This window comes from Oncorhynchus mykiss, unplaced genomic scaffold (assembly GCF_013265735.2).
Source record: "Oncorhynchus mykiss isolate Arlee unplaced genomic scaffold, USDA_OmykA_1.1 un_scaffold_766, whole genome shotgun sequence".
Classification (NCBI taxonomy): Eukaryota; Metazoa; Chordata; class Actinopteri; order Salmoniformes; family Salmonidae; genus Oncorhynchus; species Oncorhynchus mykiss.
The window spans coordinates 1-15,000 of NW_023494213.1; the positions used below are offsets into that span (position 1 = coordinate 1).

Sequence of the window (15,000 nt, forward strand, 5' to 3'; positions counted from 1 at the left end):
AAGCAGGGTCGGGCCTGGTTGAGTACTTGGATGGGAGGACCGCCTGGGAATACCAGGTGCTGTAAGCTTTTGTCACTGCCTTGTGGAATTTCAACTCTTTGTCCGTTTTTTCCCACAAGGCTGAAATATGTGCCCTCGCTTTGAAATAAGTAAGCAAGGTTAGTTTGTATTTCATCCAACAATCTGTGCTACAAATTATGGCTACAGTATATGCAATTTCATCCACTTTTTGAGATTGCCTTTCGCTTACGGCCACACGGCCTGAGTACGCCTGATCTCGTCCGATCTCGGAAGCTAAGCAGGGTCGGGCCTGGTTAGTACTTGGATGGGAGACCGCCTGGGAATACCAGGTGCTGTAAGCTTTTGTCACTGCCTTGTGGAATTTCAACTCTTTGTCCGTTTTTTCCCACAAGGCTGAAATATGTGCCCTCGCTTTGAAATAAGTAAGCAAGGTTAGTTTGTATTTCATCCAACAATCTGTGCTACAAATTATGGCTACAGTATATGCAATTTCATCCACTTTTTGAGATTGCCTTTCGCTTACGGCCACACCGGCCTGAGTACGCCTGATCTCGTCCGATCTCGGAAGCTAAGCAGGGTCGGGCCTGGTTAGTACTTGGATGGGAGACCGCCTGGGAATACCAGGTGCTGTAAGCTTTTTGTCACTGCCTTGTGGAATTTCAACTCTTTGTCCGTTTTTTCCCACAAGGCTGAAATATGTGCCCTCGCTTTGAAATAAGTAAGCAAGGTTAGTTTGTATTTCATCCAACAATCTGTGCTACAAATTATGGCTACAGTATATGCAATTTCATCCACTTTTTGAGATTGCTTTTCGCTTACGGCCACACCGCCTGAGTACGCCTGATCTCGTCCGATCTCGGAAGCTAAGCAGGGTCGGGCCTGGTTAGTACTTGGATGGGAGACCGCCTGGGAATACCAGGTGCTGTAAGCTTTTTGTCACTGCCTTGTGGAATTTCAACTCTTTGTCCGTTTTTTCCCACAAGGCTGAAATATGTGCCCTCGCTTTGAAATAAGTAAGCAAGGTTAGTTTGTATTTCATCCAACAATCTGTGCTACAAATTATGGCTACAGTATATGCAATTTCATCCACTTTTTGAGATTGCCTTTCGCTTACGGCCACACCGGCCTGAGTACGCCTGATCTCGTCCGATCTCGGAAGCTAAGCAGGGTCGGGCCTGGTTAGTACTTGGATGGGAGACCGCCTGGGAATACCAGGTGCTGTAAGCTTTTTGTCACTGCCTTGTGGAATTTCAACTCTTTGTCCGTTTTTTCCCACAAGGCTGAAATATGTGCCCTCGCTTTGAAATAAGTAAGCAAGGTTAGTTTGTATTTCATCCAACAATCTGTGCTACAAATTATGGCTACAGTATATGCAATTTCATCCACTTTTTGAGTGCCTTTCGCTTACGGCCACACCGGCCTGAGTACGCCTGATCTCGTCCGATCTCGGAAGCTAAGCAGGGTCGGGCCTGGTTAGTACTTGGATGGGAGACCGCCTGGGAATACCAGGTGCTGTAAGCTTTTTGTCACTGCCTTGTGGAATTTCAACTCTTGTCCGTTTTTTCCCACAAGGCTGAAATATGTGCCCTCGCTTTGAAATAAGTAAGCAAGGTTAGTTTGTATTTCATCCAACAATCTGTGCTACAAATTATGGCTACAGTATATGCAATTTCATCCACTTTTTGAGATTGCCTTTTGCTTACGGCCACACCGGCCTGAGTACGCCTGATCTCGTCCGATCTCGGAAGCTAAGCAGGGTCGGGCCTGGTTAGTACTTGGATGGGAGACCGCCTGGGAATACCAGGTGCTGTAAGCTTTTTGTCACTGCCTTGTGGAATTTCAACTCTTTGTCCGTTTTTTCCCACAAGGCTGAAATATGTGCCCTCGCTTTGAAATAAGTAAGCAAGGTTAGTTTGTATTTCATCCAACAATCTGTGCTACAAATTATGGCTACAGTATATGCAATTTCATCCACTTTTTGAGATTGCCTTTCGCTTACGGCCACACCGGCCTGAGTACGCCTGATCTCGTCCGATCTCGGAAGCTAAGCAGGGTCGGGCCTGGTTAGTACTTGGATGGGAGACCGCCTGGGAATACCAGGTGCTGTAAGCTTTTTGTCACTGCCTTGTGGAATTTCAACTCTTTGTCCGTTTTTTCCCACAAGGCTGAAATATGTGCCCTCGCTTTGAAATAAGTAAGCAAGGTTAGTTTGTATTTCATCCAACAATCTGTGCTACAAATTATGGCTACAGTATATGCAATTTCATCCACTTTTTGAGATTGCCTTTCGCTTACGGCCACACCGGCCTGAGTACGCCTGATCTCGTCCGATCTCGGAAGCTAAGCAGGGTCGGGCTGGTTAGTACTTGGATGGGAGACCGCCTGGGAATACCAGGTGCTGTAAGCTTTTTGTCACTGCCTTGTGGAATTTCAACTCTTTGTCCGTTTTTCCCACAAGGCTGAAATATGTGCCCTCGCTTTGAAATAAGTAAGCAAGGTTAGTTTGTATTTCATCCAACAATCTGTGCTACAAATTATGGCTACAGTATATGCAATTTCATCCACTTTTTGAGATTGCCTTTCGCTTACGGCCACACCGGCCTGAGTACGCCTGATCTCGTCCGATCTCGGAAGCTAAGCAGGGTCGGGCCTGGTTAGTACTTGGATGGGAGACCGCCTGGGAATACCAGGTGCTGTAAGCTTTTTGTCACTGCCTTGTGGAATTTCAACTCTTTGTCCGTTTTTTCCCACAAGGCTGAAATATGTGCCCTCGCTTTGAAATAAGTAAGCAAGGTTAGTTTGTATTTCATCCAACAATCTGTGCTACAAATTATGGCTACAGTATATGCAATTTCATCCACTTTTTGAGATTGCTTTTCGCTTACGGCCACACCGGCCTGAGTACGCCTGATCTCGTCCGATCTCGGAAGCTAAGCAGGGTCGGGCCTGGTTAGTACTTGGATGGGAGACCGCCTGGGAATACCAGGTGCTGTAAGCTTTTTGTCACTGCCTTGTGGAATTTCAACTCTTTGTCCGTTTTTCCCACAAGGCTGAAATATGTGCCCTCGCTTTGAAATAAGTAAGCAAGGTTAGTTTGTATTTCATCCAACAATCTGTGCTACAAATTATGGCTACAGTATATGCAATTTCATCCACTTTTTGAGATTGCCTTTCGCTTACGGCCACACCGGCCTGAGTACGCCTGATCTCGTCCGATCTCGGAAGCTAAGCAGGGTCGGGCCTGGTTAGTACTTGGATGGGAGACCGCCTGGGAATACCAGGTGCTGTAAGCTTTTTGTCACTGCCTTGTGGAATTTCAACTCTTTGTCCGTTTTTTCCCACAAGGCTGAAATATGTGCCCTCGCTTTGAAATAAGTAAGCAAGGTTAGTTTGTATTTCATCCAACAATCTGTGCTACAAATTATGGCTACAGTATATGCAATTTCATCCACTTTTTGAGATTGCCTTTCGCTTACGGCCACACCGGCCTGAGTACGCCTGATCTCGTCCGATCTCGGAAGCTAAGCAGGGTCGGGCCTGGTTAGTACTTGGATGGGAGACCGCCTGGGAATACCAGGTGCTGTAAGCTTTTTGTCACTGCCTTGTGGAATTTCAACTCTTTGTCCGTTTTTTCCCACAAGGCTGAAATATGTGCCCTCGCTTTGAAATAAGTAAGCAAGGTTAGTTTGTATTTCATCCAACAATCTGTGCTACAAATTATGGCTACAGTATATGCAATTTCATCCACTTTTGAGATTGCCTTTCGCTTACGGCCACACCGGCCTGAGTACGCCTGATCTCGTCCGATCTCGGAAGCTAAGCAGGGTCGGGCCTGGTTAGTACTTGGATGGGAGACCGCCTGGGAATACCAGGTGCTGTAAGCTTTTTGTCACTGCCTTGTGGAATTTCAACTCTTTGTCCGTTTTTTCCCACAAGGCTGAAATATGTGCCCTCGCTTTGAAATAAGTAAGCAAGGTTAGTTTGTATTTCATCCAACAATCTGTGCTACAAATTATGGCTACAGTATATGCAATTTCATCCACTTTTTGAGATTGCCTTTCGCTTACGGCCACACCGGCCTGAGTACGCCTGATCTCGTCCGATCTCGGAAGCTAAGCAGGGTCGGCCTGGTTAGTACTTGGATGGGAGACCGCCTGGGAATACCAGGTGCTGTAAGCTTTTTGTCACTGCCTTGTGGAATTTCAACTCTTTGTCCGTTTTTCCCACAAGGCTGAAATATGTGCCCTCGCTTTGAAATAAGTAAGCAAGGTTAGTTTGTATTTCATCCAACAATCTGTGCTACAAATTATGGCTACAGTATATGCAATTTCATCCACTTTTTGAGATTGCCTTTCGCTTACGGCCACACCGGCCTGAGTACGCCTGATCTCGTCCGATCTCGGAAGCTAAGCAGGGTCGGGCCTGGTTAGTACTTGGATGGGAGACCGCCTGGGAATACCAGGTGCTGTAAGCTTTTTGTCACTGCCTTGTGGAATTTCAACTCTTTGTCCGTTTTTTCCCACAAGGCTGAAATATGTGCCCTCGCTTTGAAATAAGTAAGCAAGGTTAGTTTGTATTTCATCCAACAATCTGTGCTACAAATTATGGCTACAGTATATGCAATTTCATCCACTTTTTGAGATTGCCTTTCGCTTACGGCCACACCGGCCTGAGTACGCCTGATCTCGTCCGATCTCGGAAGCTAAGCAGGGTCGGGCCTGGTTAGTACTTGGATGGGAGACCGCCTGGGAATACCAGGTGCTGTAAGCTTTTTGTCACTGCCTTGTGGAATTTCAACTCTTTGTCCGTTTTTCCCACAAGGCTGAAATATGTGCCCTCGCTTTGAAATAAGTAAGCAAGGTTAGTTTGTATTTCATCCAACAATCTGTGCTACAAATTATGGCTACAGTATATGCAATTTCATCCACTTTTTGAGATTGCCTTTCGCTTACGGCCACACCGGCCTGAGTACGCCTGATCTCGTCCGATCTCGGAAGCTAAGCAGGGTCGGGCCTGGTTAGTACTTGGATGGGAGACCGCCTGGGAATACCAGGTGCTGTAAGCTTTTTGTCACTGCCTTGTGGAATTTCAACTCTTTGTCCGTTTTTTCCACAAGGCTGAAATATGTGCCCTCGCTTTGAAATAAGTAAGCAAGGTTAGTTTGTATTTCATCCAACAATCTGTGCTACAAATTATGGCTACAGTATATGCAATTTCATCCACTTTTGAGATTGCCTTTCGCTTACGGCCACACCGGCCTGAGTACGCCTGATCTCGTCCGATCTCGGAAGCTAAGCAGGGTCGGGCCTGGTTAGTACTTGGATGGGAGACCGCCTGGGAATACCAGGTGCTGTAAGCTTTTTGTCACTGCCTTGTGGAATTTCAACTCTTTGTCCGTTTTTTCCCACAAGGCTGAAATATGTGCCCTCGCTTTGAAATAAGTAAGCAAGGTTAGTTTGTATTTCATCCAACAATCTGTGCTACAAATTATGGCTACAGTATATGCAATTTCATCCACTTTTGAGATTGCCTTTCGCTTACGGCCACACCGGCCTGAGTACGCCTGATCTCGTCCGATCTCGGAAGCTAAGCAGGGTCGGGCTGGTTAGTACTTGGATGGGAGACCGCCTGGGAATACCAGGTGCTGTAAGCTTTTTGTCACTGCCTTGTGGAATTTCAACTCTTTGTCCGTTTTTTCCCACAAGGCTGAAATATGTGCCCTCGCTTTGAAATAAGTAAGCAAGGTTAGTTTGTATTTCATCCAACAATCTGTGCTACAAATTATGGCTACAGTATATGCAATTTCATCCACTTTTTGAGATTGCCTTTCGCTTACGGCCACACCGGCCTGAGTACGCCTGATCTCGTCCGATCTCGGAAGCTAAGCAGGGTCGGGCCTGGTTAGTACTTGGATGGGAGACCGCCTGGGAATACCAGGTGCTGTAAGCTTTTGTCACTGCCTTGTGGAATTTCAACTCTTTGTCCGTTTTTTCCCACAAGGCTGAAATATGTGCCCTCGCTTTGAAATAAGTAAGCAAGGTTAGTTTGTATTTCATCCAACAATCTGTGCTACAAATTATGGCTACAGTATATGCAATTTCATCCACTTTTTGAGATTGCCTTTCGCTTACGGCCACACCGGCCTGAGTACGCCTGATCTCGTCCGATCTCGGAAGCTAAGCAGGGTCGGGGCCTGGTTAGTACTTGGATGGGAGACCGCCTGGGAATACCAGGTGCTGTAAGCTTTTTGTCACTGCCTTGTGGAATTTCAACTCTTTGTCCGTTTTTTCCCACAAGGCTGAAATATGTGCCCTCGCTTTGAAATAAGTAAGCAAGGTTAGTTTGTATTTCATCCAACAATCTGTGCTACAAATTATGGCTACAGTATATGCAATTTCATCCACTTTTTGAGATTGCCTTTCGCTTACGGCCACACCGGCCTGAGTACGCCTGATCTCGTCCGATCTCGGAAGCTAAGCAGGGTCGGGCCTGGTTAGTACTTGGATGGGAGACCGCCTGGGAATACCAGGTGCTGTAAGCTTTTTGTCACTGCCTTGTGGAATTTCAACTCTTTGTCCGTTTTTTCCCACAAGGCTGAAATATGTGCCCTCGCTTTGAAATAAGTAAGCAAGGTTAGTTTGTATTTCATCCAACAATCTGTGCTACAAATTATGGCTACAGTATATGCAATTTCATCCACTTTTTGAGATTGCCTTTCGCTTACGGCCACACCGGCCTGAGTACGCCTGATCTCGTCCGATCTCGGAAGCTAAGCAGGGTCGGGCCTGGTTAGTACTTGGATGGGAGACCGCCTGGGAATACCAGGTGCTGTAAGCTTTTTGTCACTGCCTTGTGGAATTTCAACTCTTTGTCCGTTTTTTCCCACAAGGCTGAAATATGTGCCCTCGCTTTGAAATAAGTAAGCAAGGTTAGTTTGTATTTCATCCAACAATCTGTGCTACAAATTATGGCTACAGTATATGCAATTTCATCCACTTTTTGAGATTGCCTTTCGCTTACGGCCACACCGGCCTGAGTACGCCTGATCTCGTCCGATCTCGGAAGCTAAGCAGGGTCGGGCCTGGTTAGTACTTGGATGGGAGACCGCCTGGGAATACCAGGTGCTGTAAGCTTTTTGTCACTGCCTTGTGGAATTTCAACTCTTTGTCCGTTTTTCCCACAAGGCTGAAATATGTGCCCTCGCTTTGAAATAAGTAAGCAAGGTTAGTTTGTATTTCATCCAACAATCTGTGCTACAAATTATGGCTACAGTATATGCAATTTCATCCACTTTTTGAGATTGCCTTTCGCTTACGGCCACACCGGCCTGAGTACGCCTGATCTCGTCCGATCTCGGAAGCTAAGCAGGGTCGGGCCTGGTTAGTACTTGGATGGGAGACCGCCTGGGAATACCAGGTGCTGTAAGCTTTTTGTCACTGCCTTGTGGAATTTCAACTCTTTGTCCGTTTTTTCCCACAAGGCTGAAATATGTGCCCTCGCTTTGAAATAAGTAAGCAAGGTTAGTTTGTATTTCATCCAACAATCTGTGCTACAAATTATGGCTACAGTATATGCAATTTCATCCACTTTTTGAGATTGCCTTTCGCTTACGGCCACACCGGCCTGAGTACGCCTGATCTCGTCCGATCTCGGAAGCTAAGCAGGGTCGGGCCTGGTTAGTACTTGGATGGGAGACCGCCTGGGAATACCAGGTGCTGTAAGCTTTTTGTCACTGCCTTGTGGAATTTCAACTCTTTGTCCGTTTTTTCCCACAAGGCTGAAATATGTGCCCTCGCTTTGAAATAAGTAAGCAAGGTTAGTTTGTATTTCATCCAACAATCTGTGCTACAAATTATGGCTACAGTATATGCAATTTCATCCACTTTTTGAGATTGCCTTTCGCTTACGGCCACACCGGCCTGAGTACGCCTGATCTCGTCCGATCTCGGAAGCTAAGCAGGGTCGGGCCTGGTTAGTACTTGGATGGGAGACCGCCTGGGAATACCAGGTGCTGTAAGCTTTTTGTCACTGCCTTGTGGAATTTCAACTCTTTGTCCGTTTTTTCCCACAAGGCTGAAATATGTGCCCTCGCTTTGAAATAAGTAAGCAAGGTTAGTTTGTATTTCATCCAACAATCTGTGCTACAAATTATGGCTACAGTATATGCAATTTCATCCACTTTTTGAGATTGCCTTTCGCTTACGGCCACACCGGCCTGAGTACGCCTGATCGTCCGATCTCGGAAGCTAAGCAGGGTCGGGCCTGGTTAGTACTTGGATGGGAGACCGCCTGGGAATACCAGGTGCTGTAAGCTTTTTGTCACTGCCTTGTGGAATTTCAACTCTTTGTCCGTTTTTTCCCACAAGGCTGAAATATGTGCCCTCGCTTTGAAATAAGTAAGCAAGGTTAGTTTGTATTTCATCCAACAATCTGTGCTACAAATTATGGCTACAGTATATGCAATTTCATCCACTTTTTGAGATGCCTTTCGCTTACGGCCACACCGGCCTGAGTACGCCTGATCTCGTCCGATCTCGGAAGCTAAGCAGGGTCGGGCCTGGTTAGTACTTGGATGGGAGACCGCCTGGGAATACCAGGTGCTGTAAGCTTTTTGTCACTGCCTTGTGGAATTTCAACTCTTTGTCCGTTTTTTCCCACAAGGCTGAAATATGTGCCCTCGCTTTGAAATAAGTAAGCAAGGTTAGTTTGTATTTCATCCAACAATCTGTGCTACAAATTATGGCTACAGTATATGCAATTTCATCCACTTTTTGAGATTGCCTTTCGCTTACGGCCACACCGGCCTGAGTACGCCTGATCTCGTCCGATCTCGGAAGCTAAGCAGGGTCGGGCCTGGTTAGTACTTGGATGGGAGACCGCCTGGGAATACCAGGTGCTGTAAGCTTTTGTCACTGCCTTGTGGAATTTCAACTCTTTGTCCGTTTTTTCCCACAAGGCTGAAATATGTGCCCTCGCTTTGAAATAAGTAAGCAAGGTTAGTTTGTATTTCATCCAACAATCTGTGCTACAAATTATGGCTACAGTATATGCAATTTCATCCACTTTTTGAGATTGCCTTTCGCTTACGGCCACACCGGCCTGAGTACGCCTGATCTCGTCCGATCTCGGAAGCTAAGCAGGGTCGGGCCTGGTTAGTACTTGGATGGGAGACCGCCTGGGAATACCAGGTGCTGTAAGCTTTTGTCACTGCCTTGTGGAATTTCAACTCTTTGTCCGTTTTTTCCCACAAGGCTGAAATATGTGCCCTCGCTTTGAAATAAGTAAGCAAGGTTAGTTTGTATTTCATCCAACAATCTGTGCTACAAATTATGGCTACAGTATATGCAATTTCATCCACTTTTTGAGATTGCCTTTCGCTTACGGCCACACCGGCCTGAGTACGCCTGATCTCGTCCGATCTCGGAAGCTAAGCAGGGTCGGGCCTGGTTAGTACTTGGATGGGAGACCGCCTGGGAATACCAGGTGCTGTAAGCTTTTTGTCACTGCCTTGTGGAATTTCAACTCTTTGTCCGTTTTTTCCCACAAGGCTGAAATATGTGCCCTCGCTTTGAAATAAGTAAGCAAGGTTAGTTTGTATTTCATCCAACAATCTGTGCTACAAATTATGGCTACAGTATATGCAATTTCATCCACTTTTTGAGATTGCCTTTCGCTTACGGCCACACCGGCCTGAGTACGCCTGATCTCGTCCGATCTCGGAAGCTAAGCAGGGTCGGGCCTGGTTAGTACTTGGATGGGAGACCGCCTGGGAATACCAGGTGCTGTAAGCTTTTGTCACTGCCTTGTGGAATTTCAACTCTTTGTCCGTTTTTTCCCACAAGGCTGAAATATGTGCCCTCGCTTTGAAATAAGTAAGCAAGGTTAGTTTGTATTTCATCCAACAATCTGTGCTACAAATTATGGCTACAGTATATGCAATTTCATCCACTTTTTGAGATTGCCTTTCGCTTACGGCCACACCGGCCTGAGTACGCCTGATCTCGTCCGATCTCGGAAGCTAAGCAGGGTCGGGCCTGGTTAGTACTTGGATGGGAGACCGCCTGGGAATACCAGGTGCTGTAAGCTTTTTGTCACTGCCTTGTGGAATTTCAACTCTTTGTCCGTTTTTCCCACAAGGCTGAAATATGTGCCCTCGCTTTGAAATAAGTAAGCAAGGTTAGTTTGTATTTCATCCAACAATCTGTGCTACAAATTATGGCTACAGTATATGCAATTTCATCCACTTTTTGAGATTGCCTTTCGCTTACGGCCACACCGGCCTGAGTACGCTGATCTCGTCCGATCTCGGAAGCTAAGCAGGGTCGGGCCTGGTTAGTACTTGGATGGGAGACCGCCTGGGAATACCAGGTGCTGTAAGCTTTTTGTCACTGCCTTGTGGAATTTCAACTCTTTGTCCGTTTTTTCCCACAAGGCTGAAATATGTGCCCTCGCTTTGAAATAAGTAAGCAAGGTTAGTTTGTATTTCATCCAACAATCTGTGCTACAAATTATGGCTACAGTATATGCAATTTCATCCACTTTTTGAGATTGCCTTTCGCTTACGGCCACACCGGCCTGAGTACGCCTGATCTGTCCGATCTCGGAAGCTAAGCAGGGTCGGGCCTGGTTAGTACTTGGATGGGAGACCGCCTGGGAATACCAGGTGCTGTAAGCTTTTTGTCACTGCCTTGTGGAATTTCAACTCTTTGTCCGTTTTTTCCCACAAGGCTGAAATATGTGCCCTCGCTTTGAAATAAGTAAGCAAGGTTAGTTTGTATTTCATCCAACAATCTGTGCTACAAATTATGGCTACAGTATATGCAATTTCATCCACTTTTTGAGATTGCCTTTCGCTTACGGCCACACCGGCCTGAGTACGCCTGATCTCGTCCGATCTCGGAAGCTAAGCAGGGTCGGGCCTGGTTAGTACTTGGATGGGAGACCGCCTGGGAATACCAGGTGCTGTAAGCTTTTTGTCACTGCCTTGTGGAATTTCAACTCTTTGTCCGTTTTTTCCCACAAGGCTGAAATATGTGCCCTCGCTTTGAAATAAGTAAGCAAGGTTAGTTTGTATTTCATCCAACAATCTGTGCTACAAATTATGGCTACAGTATATGCAATTTCATCCACTTTTTGAGATTGCCTTTCGCTTACGGCCACACCGGCCTGAGTACGCCTGATCTCGTCCGATCTCGGAAGCTAAGCAGGGTCGGGCCTGGTTAGTACTTGGATGGGAGACCGCCTGGGAATACCAGGTGCTGTAAGCTTTTTGTCACTGCCTTGTGGAATTTCAACTCTTTGTCCGTTTTTTCCCACAAGGCTGAAATATGTGCCCTCGCTTTGAAATAAGTAAGCAAGGTTAGTTTGTATTTCATCCAACAATCTGTGCTACAAATTATGGCTACAGTATATGCAATTTCATCCACTTTTTGAGATTGCCTTTCGCTTACGGCCACACCGGCCTGAGTACGCCTGATCTCGTCCGATCTCGGAAGCTAAGCAGGGTCGGGCCTGGTTAGTACTTGGATGGGAGACCGCCTGGGAATACCAGGTGCTGTAAGCTTTTTGTCACTGCCTTGTGGAATTTCAACTCTTTGTCCGTTTTTTCCCACAAGGCTGAAATATGTGCCCTCGCTTTGAAATAAGTAAGCAAGGTTAGTTTGTATTTCATCCAACAATCTGTGCTACAAATTATGGCTACAGTATATGCAATTTCATCCACTTTTTGAGATTGCCTTTCGCTTACGGCCACACCGGCCTGAGTACGCCTGATCTCGTCCGATCTCGGAAGCTAAGCAGGGTCGGGCCTGGTTAGTACTTGGATGGGAGACCGCCTGGGAATACCAGGTGCTGTAAGCTTTTTGTCACTGCCTTGTGGAATTTCAACTCTTTGTCCGTTTTTTCCCACAAGGCTGAAATATGTGCCCTCGCTTTGAAATAAGTAAGCAAGGTTAGTTTGTATTTCATCCAACAATCTGTGCTACAAATTATGGCTACAGTATATGCAATTTCATCCACTTTTTGAGATTGCCTTTCGCTTACGGCCACACCGGCCTGAGTACGCCTGATCTCGTCCGATCTCGGAAGCTAAGCAGGGTCGGGCCTGGTTAGTACTTGGATGGGAGACCGCCTGGGAATACCAGGTGCTGTAAGCTTTTTGTCACTGCCTTGTGGAATTTCAACTCTTTGTCCGTTTTTTCCCACAAGGCTGAAATATGTGCCCTCGCTTTGAAATAAGTAAGCAAGGTTAGTTTGTATTTCATCCAACAATCTGTGCTACAAATTATGGCTACAGTATATGCAATTTCATCCACTTTTTGAGATTGCCTTTCGCTTACGGCCACACCGGCCTGAGTACGCCTGATCTCGTCCGATCTCGGAAGCTAAGCAGGGTCGGGCCTGGTTAGTACTTGGATGGGAGACCGCCTGGGAATACCAGGTGCTGTAAGCTTTTTGTCACTGCCTTGTGGAATTTCAACTCTTTGTCCGTTTTTTCCCACAAGGCTGAAATATGTGCCCTCGCTTTGAAATAAGTAAGCAAGGTTAGTTTGTATTTCATCCAACAATCTGTGCTACAAATTATGGCTACAGTATATGCAATTTCATCCACTTTTTGAGATTGCCTTTCGCTTACGGCCACACCGGCCTGAGTACGCCTGATCTCGTCCGATCTCGGAAGCTAAGCAGGGTCGGGCCTGGTTAGTACTTGGATGGGAGACCGCCTGGGAATACCAGGTGCTGTAAGCTTTTTGTCACTGCCTTGTGGAATTTCAACTCTTTGTCCGTTTTTTCCCACAAGGCTGAAATATGTGCCCTCGCTTTGAAATAAGTAAGCAAGGTTAGTTTGTATTTCATCCAACAATCTGTGCTACAAATTATGGCTACAGTATATGCAATTTCATCCACTTTTTGAGATTGCCTTTCGCTTACGGCCACACCGGCCTGAGTACGCCTGATCTCGTCCGATCTCGGAAGCTAAGCAGGGTCGGGCCTGGTTAGTACTTGGATGGGAGACCGCCTGGGAATACCAGGTGCTGTAAGCTTTTTGTCACTGCCTTGTGGAATTTCAACTCTTTGTCCGTTTTTTCCCACAAGGCTGAAATATGTGCCCTCGCTTTGAAATAAGTAAGCAAGGTTAGTTTGTATTTCATCCAACAATCTGTGCTACAAATTATGGCTACAGTATATGCAATTTCATCCACTTTTGAGATTGCCTTTCGCTTACGGCCACACCGGCCTGAGTACGCCTGATCTCGTCCGATCTCGGAAGCTAAGCAGGGTCGGGCCTGGTTAGTACTTGGATGGGAGACCGCCTGGGAATACCAGGTGCTGTAAGCTTTTTGTCACTGCCTTGTGGAATTTCAACTCTTTGTCCGTTTTTTCCCACAAGGCTGAAATATGTGCCCTCGCTTTGAAATAAGTAAGCAAGGTTAGTTTGTATTTCATCCAACAATCTGTGCTACAAATTATGGCTACAGTATATGCAATTTCATCCACTTTTTGAGATTGCCTTTCGCTTACGGCCACACCGGCCTGAGTACGCCTGATCTCGTCCGATCTCGGAAGCTAAGCAGGGTCGGGCCTGGTTAGTACTTGGATGGGAGACCGCCTGGGAATACCAGGTGCTGTAAGCTTTTTGTCACTGCCTTGTGGAATTTCAACTCTTTGTCCGTTTTTTCCCACAAGGCTGAAATATGTGCCCTCGCTTTGAAATAAGTAAGCAAGGTTAGTTTGTATTTCATCCAACAATCTGTGCTACAAATTATGGCTACAGTATATGCAATTTCATCCACTTTTTGAGATTGCCTTTCGCTTACGGCCACACCGGCCTGAGTACGCCTGATCTCGTCCGATCTCGGAAGCTAAGCAGGGTCGGGCCTGGTTAGTACTTGGATGGGAGACCGCCTGGGAATACCAGGTGCTGTAAGCTTTTTGTCACTGCCTTGTGGAATTTCAACTCTTTGTCCGTTTTTTCCCACAAGGCTGAAATATGTGCCCTCGCTTTGAAATAAGTAAGCAAGGTTAGTTTGTATTTCATCCAACAATCTGTGCTACAAATTATGGCTACAGTATATGCAATTTCATCCACTTTTTGAGATTGCCTTTCGCTTACGGCCACACCGGCCTGAGTACGCCTGATCTCGTCCGATCTCGGAAGCTAAGCAGGGTCGGGCCTGGTTAGTACTTGGATGGGAGACCGCCTGGGAATACCAGGTGCTGTAAGCTTTTTGTCACTGCCTTGTGGAATTTCAACTCTTTGTCCGTTTTTTCCCACAAGGCTGAAATATGTGCCCTCGCTTTGAAATAAGTAAGCAAGGTTAGTTTGTATTTCATCCAACAATCTGTGCTACAAATTATGGCTACAGTATATGCAATTTCATCCACTTTTTGAGATTGCCTTTTGCTTACGGCCACACCGGCCTGAGTACGCCTGATCTCGTCCGATCTCGGAAGCTAAGCAGGGTCGGGCCTGGTTAGTACTTGGATGGGAGACCGCCTGGGAATACCAGGTGCTGTAAGCTTTTTGTCACTGCCTTGTGGAATTTCAACTCTTTGTCCGTTTTTTCCCACAAGGCTGAAATATGTGCCCTCGCTTTGAAATAAGTAAGCAAGGTTAGTTTGTATTTCATCCAACAATCTGTGCTACAAATTATGGCTACAGTATATGCAATTTCATCCACTTTTTGAGATTGCCTTTCGCTTACGGCCACACCGGCCTGAGTACGCCTGATCTCGTCCGATCTCGGAAGCTAAGCAGGGTCGGGCCTGGTTAGTACTTGGATGGGAGACCGCCTGGGAATACCAGGTGCTGTAAGCTTTTTGTCACTGCCTTGTGGAATTTCAACTCTTTGTCCGTTTTTTCCCACAAGGCTGAAATATGTGCCCTCGCTTTGAAATAAGTAAGCAAGGTTAGTTTGTATTTCATCCAACAATCTGTGCTACAAATTATGGCTACAGTATATGCAATTTCATCCACTT

General features: G+C 46.3%; 46 non-coding genes and 4 pseudogenes across 46 annotated transcripts; all 50 read left to right on the forward strand.

Annotated features, from left to right (window-relative positions):
* The first annotated feature begins 244 nt into the window (after positions 1-244).
* LOC118962442 lies at positions 245-362 on the forward strand (annotated as a pseudogene).
* A 176-nt stretch (positions 363-538) lies between these two features.
* Positions 539-657, forward strand: LOC118962365. The gene has a single exon (XR_005049728.1). It is a non-coding gene; the product is annotated as a 5S ribosomal RNA (ribosomal RNA).
* A 177-nt stretch (positions 658-834) lies between these two features.
* LOC118962431 lies at positions 835-952 on the forward strand. The gene has a single exon (XR_005049793.1). It is a non-coding gene; the product is annotated as a 5S ribosomal RNA (ribosomal RNA).
* Positions 953-1,129: 177 nt separating this feature from the next.
* Positions 1,130-1,248, forward strand: LOC118962376. Its single transcript, XR_005049739.1, has one exon. It is a non-coding gene; the product is annotated as a 5S ribosomal RNA (ribosomal RNA).
* Positions 1,249-1,423: 175 nt separating this feature from the next.
* Positions 1,424-1,542, forward strand: LOC118962387. The gene has a single exon (XR_005049750.1). It is a non-coding gene; the product is annotated as a 5S ribosomal RNA (ribosomal RNA).
* Positions 1,543-1,718: 176 nt separating this feature from the next.
* On the forward strand, positions 1,719-1,837 carry LOC118962399. Its single transcript, XR_005049761.1, has one exon. It is a non-coding gene; the product is annotated as a 5S ribosomal RNA (ribosomal RNA).
* A 177-nt stretch (positions 1,838-2,014) lies between these two features.
* On the forward strand, positions 2,015-2,133 carry LOC118962410. The gene has a single exon (XR_005049772.1). It is a non-coding gene; the product is annotated as a 5S ribosomal RNA (ribosomal RNA).
* A 177-nt stretch (positions 2,134-2,310) lies between these two features.
* LOC118962440 lies at positions 2,311-2,428 on the forward strand. Its single transcript, XR_005049802.1, has one exon. It is a non-coding gene; the product is annotated as a 5S ribosomal RNA (ribosomal RNA).
* A 176-nt stretch (positions 2,429-2,604) lies between these two features.
* Positions 2,605-2,723, forward strand: LOC118962421. Its single transcript, XR_005049783.1, has one exon. It is a non-coding gene; the product is annotated as a 5S ribosomal RNA (ribosomal RNA).
* Positions 2,724-2,900: 177 nt separating this feature from the next.
* LOC118962432 lies at positions 2,901-3,019 on the forward strand. The gene has a single exon (XR_005049794.1). It is a non-coding gene; the product is annotated as a 5S ribosomal RNA (ribosomal RNA).
* Positions 3,020-3,195: 176 nt separating this feature from the next.
* On the forward strand, positions 3,196-3,314 carry LOC118962444. The gene has a single exon (XR_005049804.1). It is a non-coding gene; the product is annotated as a 5S ribosomal RNA (ribosomal RNA).
* A 177-nt stretch (positions 3,315-3,491) lies between these two features.
* On the forward strand, positions 3,492-3,610 carry LOC118962455. Its single transcript, XR_005049805.1, has one exon. It is a non-coding gene; the product is annotated as a 5S ribosomal RNA (ribosomal RNA).
* A 176-nt stretch (positions 3,611-3,786) lies between these two features.
* On the forward strand, positions 3,787-3,905 carry LOC118962462. Its single transcript, XR_005049806.1, has one exon. It is a non-coding gene; the product is annotated as a 5S ribosomal RNA (ribosomal RNA).
* Positions 3,906-4,082: 177 nt separating this feature from the next.
* LOC118962445 lies at positions 4,083-4,200 on the forward strand (annotated as a pseudogene).
* Positions 4,201-4,376: 176 nt separating this feature from the next.
* LOC118962463 lies at positions 4,377-4,495 on the forward strand. Its single transcript, XR_005049807.1, has one exon. It is a non-coding gene; the product is annotated as a 5S ribosomal RNA (ribosomal RNA).
* A 177-nt stretch (positions 4,496-4,672) lies between these two features.
* On the forward strand, positions 4,673-4,791 carry LOC118962464. Its single transcript, XR_005049808.1, has one exon. It is a non-coding gene; the product is annotated as a 5S ribosomal RNA (ribosomal RNA).
* Positions 4,792-4,967: 176 nt separating this feature from the next.
* Positions 4,968-5,086, forward strand: LOC118962465. Its single transcript, XR_005049809.1, has one exon. It is a non-coding gene; the product is annotated as a 5S ribosomal RNA (ribosomal RNA).
* A 175-nt stretch (positions 5,087-5,261) lies between these two features.
* Positions 5,262-5,380, forward strand: LOC118962466. The gene has a single exon (XR_005049810.1). It is a non-coding gene; the product is annotated as a 5S ribosomal RNA (ribosomal RNA).
* Positions 5,381-5,556: 176 nt separating this feature from the next.
* Positions 5,557-5,674, forward strand: LOC118962441. The gene has a single exon (XR_005049803.1). It is a non-coding gene; the product is annotated as a 5S ribosomal RNA (ribosomal RNA).
* A 177-nt stretch (positions 5,675-5,851) lies between these two features.
* LOC118962467 lies at positions 5,852-5,970 on the forward strand. The gene has a single exon (XR_005049811.1). It is a non-coding gene; the product is annotated as a 5S ribosomal RNA (ribosomal RNA).
* A 176-nt stretch (positions 5,971-6,146) lies between these two features.
* Positions 6,147-6,266, forward strand: LOC118962429. The gene has a single exon (XR_005049791.1). It is a non-coding gene; the product is annotated as a 5S ribosomal RNA (ribosomal RNA).
* Positions 6,267-6,443: 177 nt separating this feature from the next.
* Positions 6,444-6,562, forward strand: LOC118962468. The gene has a single exon (XR_005049812.1). It is a non-coding gene; the product is annotated as a 5S ribosomal RNA (ribosomal RNA).
* Positions 6,563-6,739: 177 nt separating this feature from the next.
* Positions 6,740-6,858, forward strand: LOC118962469. Its single transcript, XR_005049813.1, has one exon. It is a non-coding gene; the product is annotated as a 5S ribosomal RNA (ribosomal RNA).
* A 177-nt stretch (positions 6,859-7,035) lies between these two features.
* On the forward strand, positions 7,036-7,154 carry LOC118962471. Its single transcript, XR_005049815.1, has one exon. It is a non-coding gene; the product is annotated as a 5S ribosomal RNA (ribosomal RNA).
* A 176-nt stretch (positions 7,155-7,330) lies between these two features.
* Positions 7,331-7,449, forward strand: LOC118962472. The gene has a single exon (XR_005049816.1). It is a non-coding gene; the product is annotated as a 5S ribosomal RNA (ribosomal RNA).
* A 177-nt stretch (positions 7,450-7,626) lies between these two features.
* Positions 7,627-7,745, forward strand: LOC118962473. Its single transcript, XR_005049817.1, has one exon. It is a non-coding gene; the product is annotated as a 5S ribosomal RNA (ribosomal RNA).
* Positions 7,746-7,922: 177 nt separating this feature from the next.
* LOC118962474 lies at positions 7,923-8,041 on the forward strand. Its single transcript, XR_005049818.1, has one exon. It is a non-coding gene; the product is annotated as a 5S ribosomal RNA (ribosomal RNA).
* Positions 8,042-8,218: 177 nt separating this feature from the next.
* LOC118962446 lies at positions 8,219-8,335 on the forward strand (annotated as a pseudogene).
* A 176-nt stretch (positions 8,336-8,511) lies between these two features.
* On the forward strand, positions 8,512-8,630 carry LOC118962475. Its single transcript, XR_005049819.1, has one exon. It is a non-coding gene; the product is annotated as a 5S ribosomal RNA (ribosomal RNA).
* Positions 8,631-8,807: 177 nt separating this feature from the next.
* On the forward strand, positions 8,808-8,926 carry LOC118962476. Its single transcript, XR_005049820.1, has one exon. It is a non-coding gene; the product is annotated as a 5S ribosomal RNA (ribosomal RNA).
* A 176-nt stretch (positions 8,927-9,102) lies between these two features.
* LOC118962477 lies at positions 9,103-9,221 on the forward strand. Its single transcript, XR_005049821.1, has one exon. It is a non-coding gene; the product is annotated as a 5S ribosomal RNA (ribosomal RNA).
* Positions 9,222-9,397: 176 nt separating this feature from the next.
* On the forward strand, positions 9,398-9,516 carry LOC118962478. The gene has a single exon (XR_005049822.1). It is a non-coding gene; the product is annotated as a 5S ribosomal RNA (ribosomal RNA).
* Positions 9,517-9,693: 177 nt separating this feature from the next.
* Positions 9,694-9,812, forward strand: LOC118962479. The gene has a single exon (XR_005049823.1). It is a non-coding gene; the product is annotated as a 5S ribosomal RNA (ribosomal RNA).
* A 176-nt stretch (positions 9,813-9,988) lies between these two features.
* LOC118962480 lies at positions 9,989-10,107 on the forward strand. Its single transcript, XR_005049824.1, has one exon. It is a non-coding gene; the product is annotated as a 5S ribosomal RNA (ribosomal RNA).
* Positions 10,108-10,283: 176 nt separating this feature from the next.
* On the forward strand, positions 10,284-10,401 carry LOC118962437. Its single transcript, XR_005049799.1, has one exon. It is a non-coding gene; the product is annotated as a 5S ribosomal RNA (ribosomal RNA).
* Positions 10,402-10,578: 177 nt separating this feature from the next.
* On the forward strand, positions 10,579-10,696 carry LOC118962448 (annotated as a pseudogene).
* Positions 10,697-10,873: 177 nt separating this feature from the next.
* Positions 10,874-10,992, forward strand: LOC118962482. The gene has a single exon (XR_005049826.1). It is a non-coding gene; the product is annotated as a 5S ribosomal RNA (ribosomal RNA).
* A 177-nt stretch (positions 10,993-11,169) lies between these two features.
* Positions 11,170-11,288, forward strand: LOC118962483. The gene has a single exon (XR_005049827.1). It is a non-coding gene; the product is annotated as a 5S ribosomal RNA (ribosomal RNA).
* A 177-nt stretch (positions 11,289-11,465) lies between these two features.
* On the forward strand, positions 11,466-11,584 carry LOC118962484. Its single transcript, XR_005049828.1, has one exon. It is a non-coding gene; the product is annotated as a 5S ribosomal RNA (ribosomal RNA).
* Positions 11,585-11,761: 177 nt separating this feature from the next.
* On the forward strand, positions 11,762-11,880 carry LOC118962485. The gene has a single exon (XR_005049829.1). It is a non-coding gene; the product is annotated as a 5S ribosomal RNA (ribosomal RNA).
* A 177-nt stretch (positions 11,881-12,057) lies between these two features.
* On the forward strand, positions 12,058-12,176 carry LOC118962486. The gene has a single exon (XR_005049830.1). It is a non-coding gene; the product is annotated as a 5S ribosomal RNA (ribosomal RNA).
* A 177-nt stretch (positions 12,177-12,353) lies between these two features.
* Positions 12,354-12,472, forward strand: LOC118962487. The gene has a single exon (XR_005049831.1). It is a non-coding gene; the product is annotated as a 5S ribosomal RNA (ribosomal RNA).
* Positions 12,473-12,649: 177 nt separating this feature from the next.
* On the forward strand, positions 12,650-12,768 carry LOC118962488. The gene has a single exon (XR_005049832.1). It is a non-coding gene; the product is annotated as a 5S ribosomal RNA (ribosomal RNA).
* Positions 12,769-12,945: 177 nt separating this feature from the next.
* Positions 12,946-13,064, forward strand: LOC118962489. The gene has a single exon (XR_005049833.1). It is a non-coding gene; the product is annotated as a 5S ribosomal RNA (ribosomal RNA).
* A 176-nt stretch (positions 13,065-13,240) lies between these two features.
* Positions 13,241-13,359, forward strand: LOC118962490. Its single transcript, XR_005049834.1, has one exon. It is a non-coding gene; the product is annotated as a 5S ribosomal RNA (ribosomal RNA).
* Positions 13,360-13,536: 177 nt separating this feature from the next.
* LOC118962491 lies at positions 13,537-13,655 on the forward strand. Its single transcript, XR_005049835.1, has one exon. It is a non-coding gene; the product is annotated as a 5S ribosomal RNA (ribosomal RNA).
* A 177-nt stretch (positions 13,656-13,832) lies between these two features.
* Positions 13,833-13,951, forward strand: LOC118962493. Its single transcript, XR_005049837.1, has one exon. It is a non-coding gene; the product is annotated as a 5S ribosomal RNA (ribosomal RNA).
* A 177-nt stretch (positions 13,952-14,128) lies between these two features.
* Positions 14,129-14,247, forward strand: LOC118962494. The gene has a single exon (XR_005049838.1). It is a non-coding gene; the product is annotated as a 5S ribosomal RNA (ribosomal RNA).
* A 177-nt stretch (positions 14,248-14,424) lies between these two features.
* Positions 14,425-14,543, forward strand: LOC118962495. The gene has a single exon (XR_005049839.1). It is a non-coding gene; the product is annotated as a 5S ribosomal RNA (ribosomal RNA).
* Positions 14,544-14,720: 177 nt separating this feature from the next.
* Positions 14,721-14,839, forward strand: LOC118962496. Its single transcript, XR_005049840.1, has one exon. It is a non-coding gene; the product is annotated as a 5S ribosomal RNA (ribosomal RNA).
* The last annotated feature ends 161 nt before the right edge of the window (positions 14,840-15,000 follow it).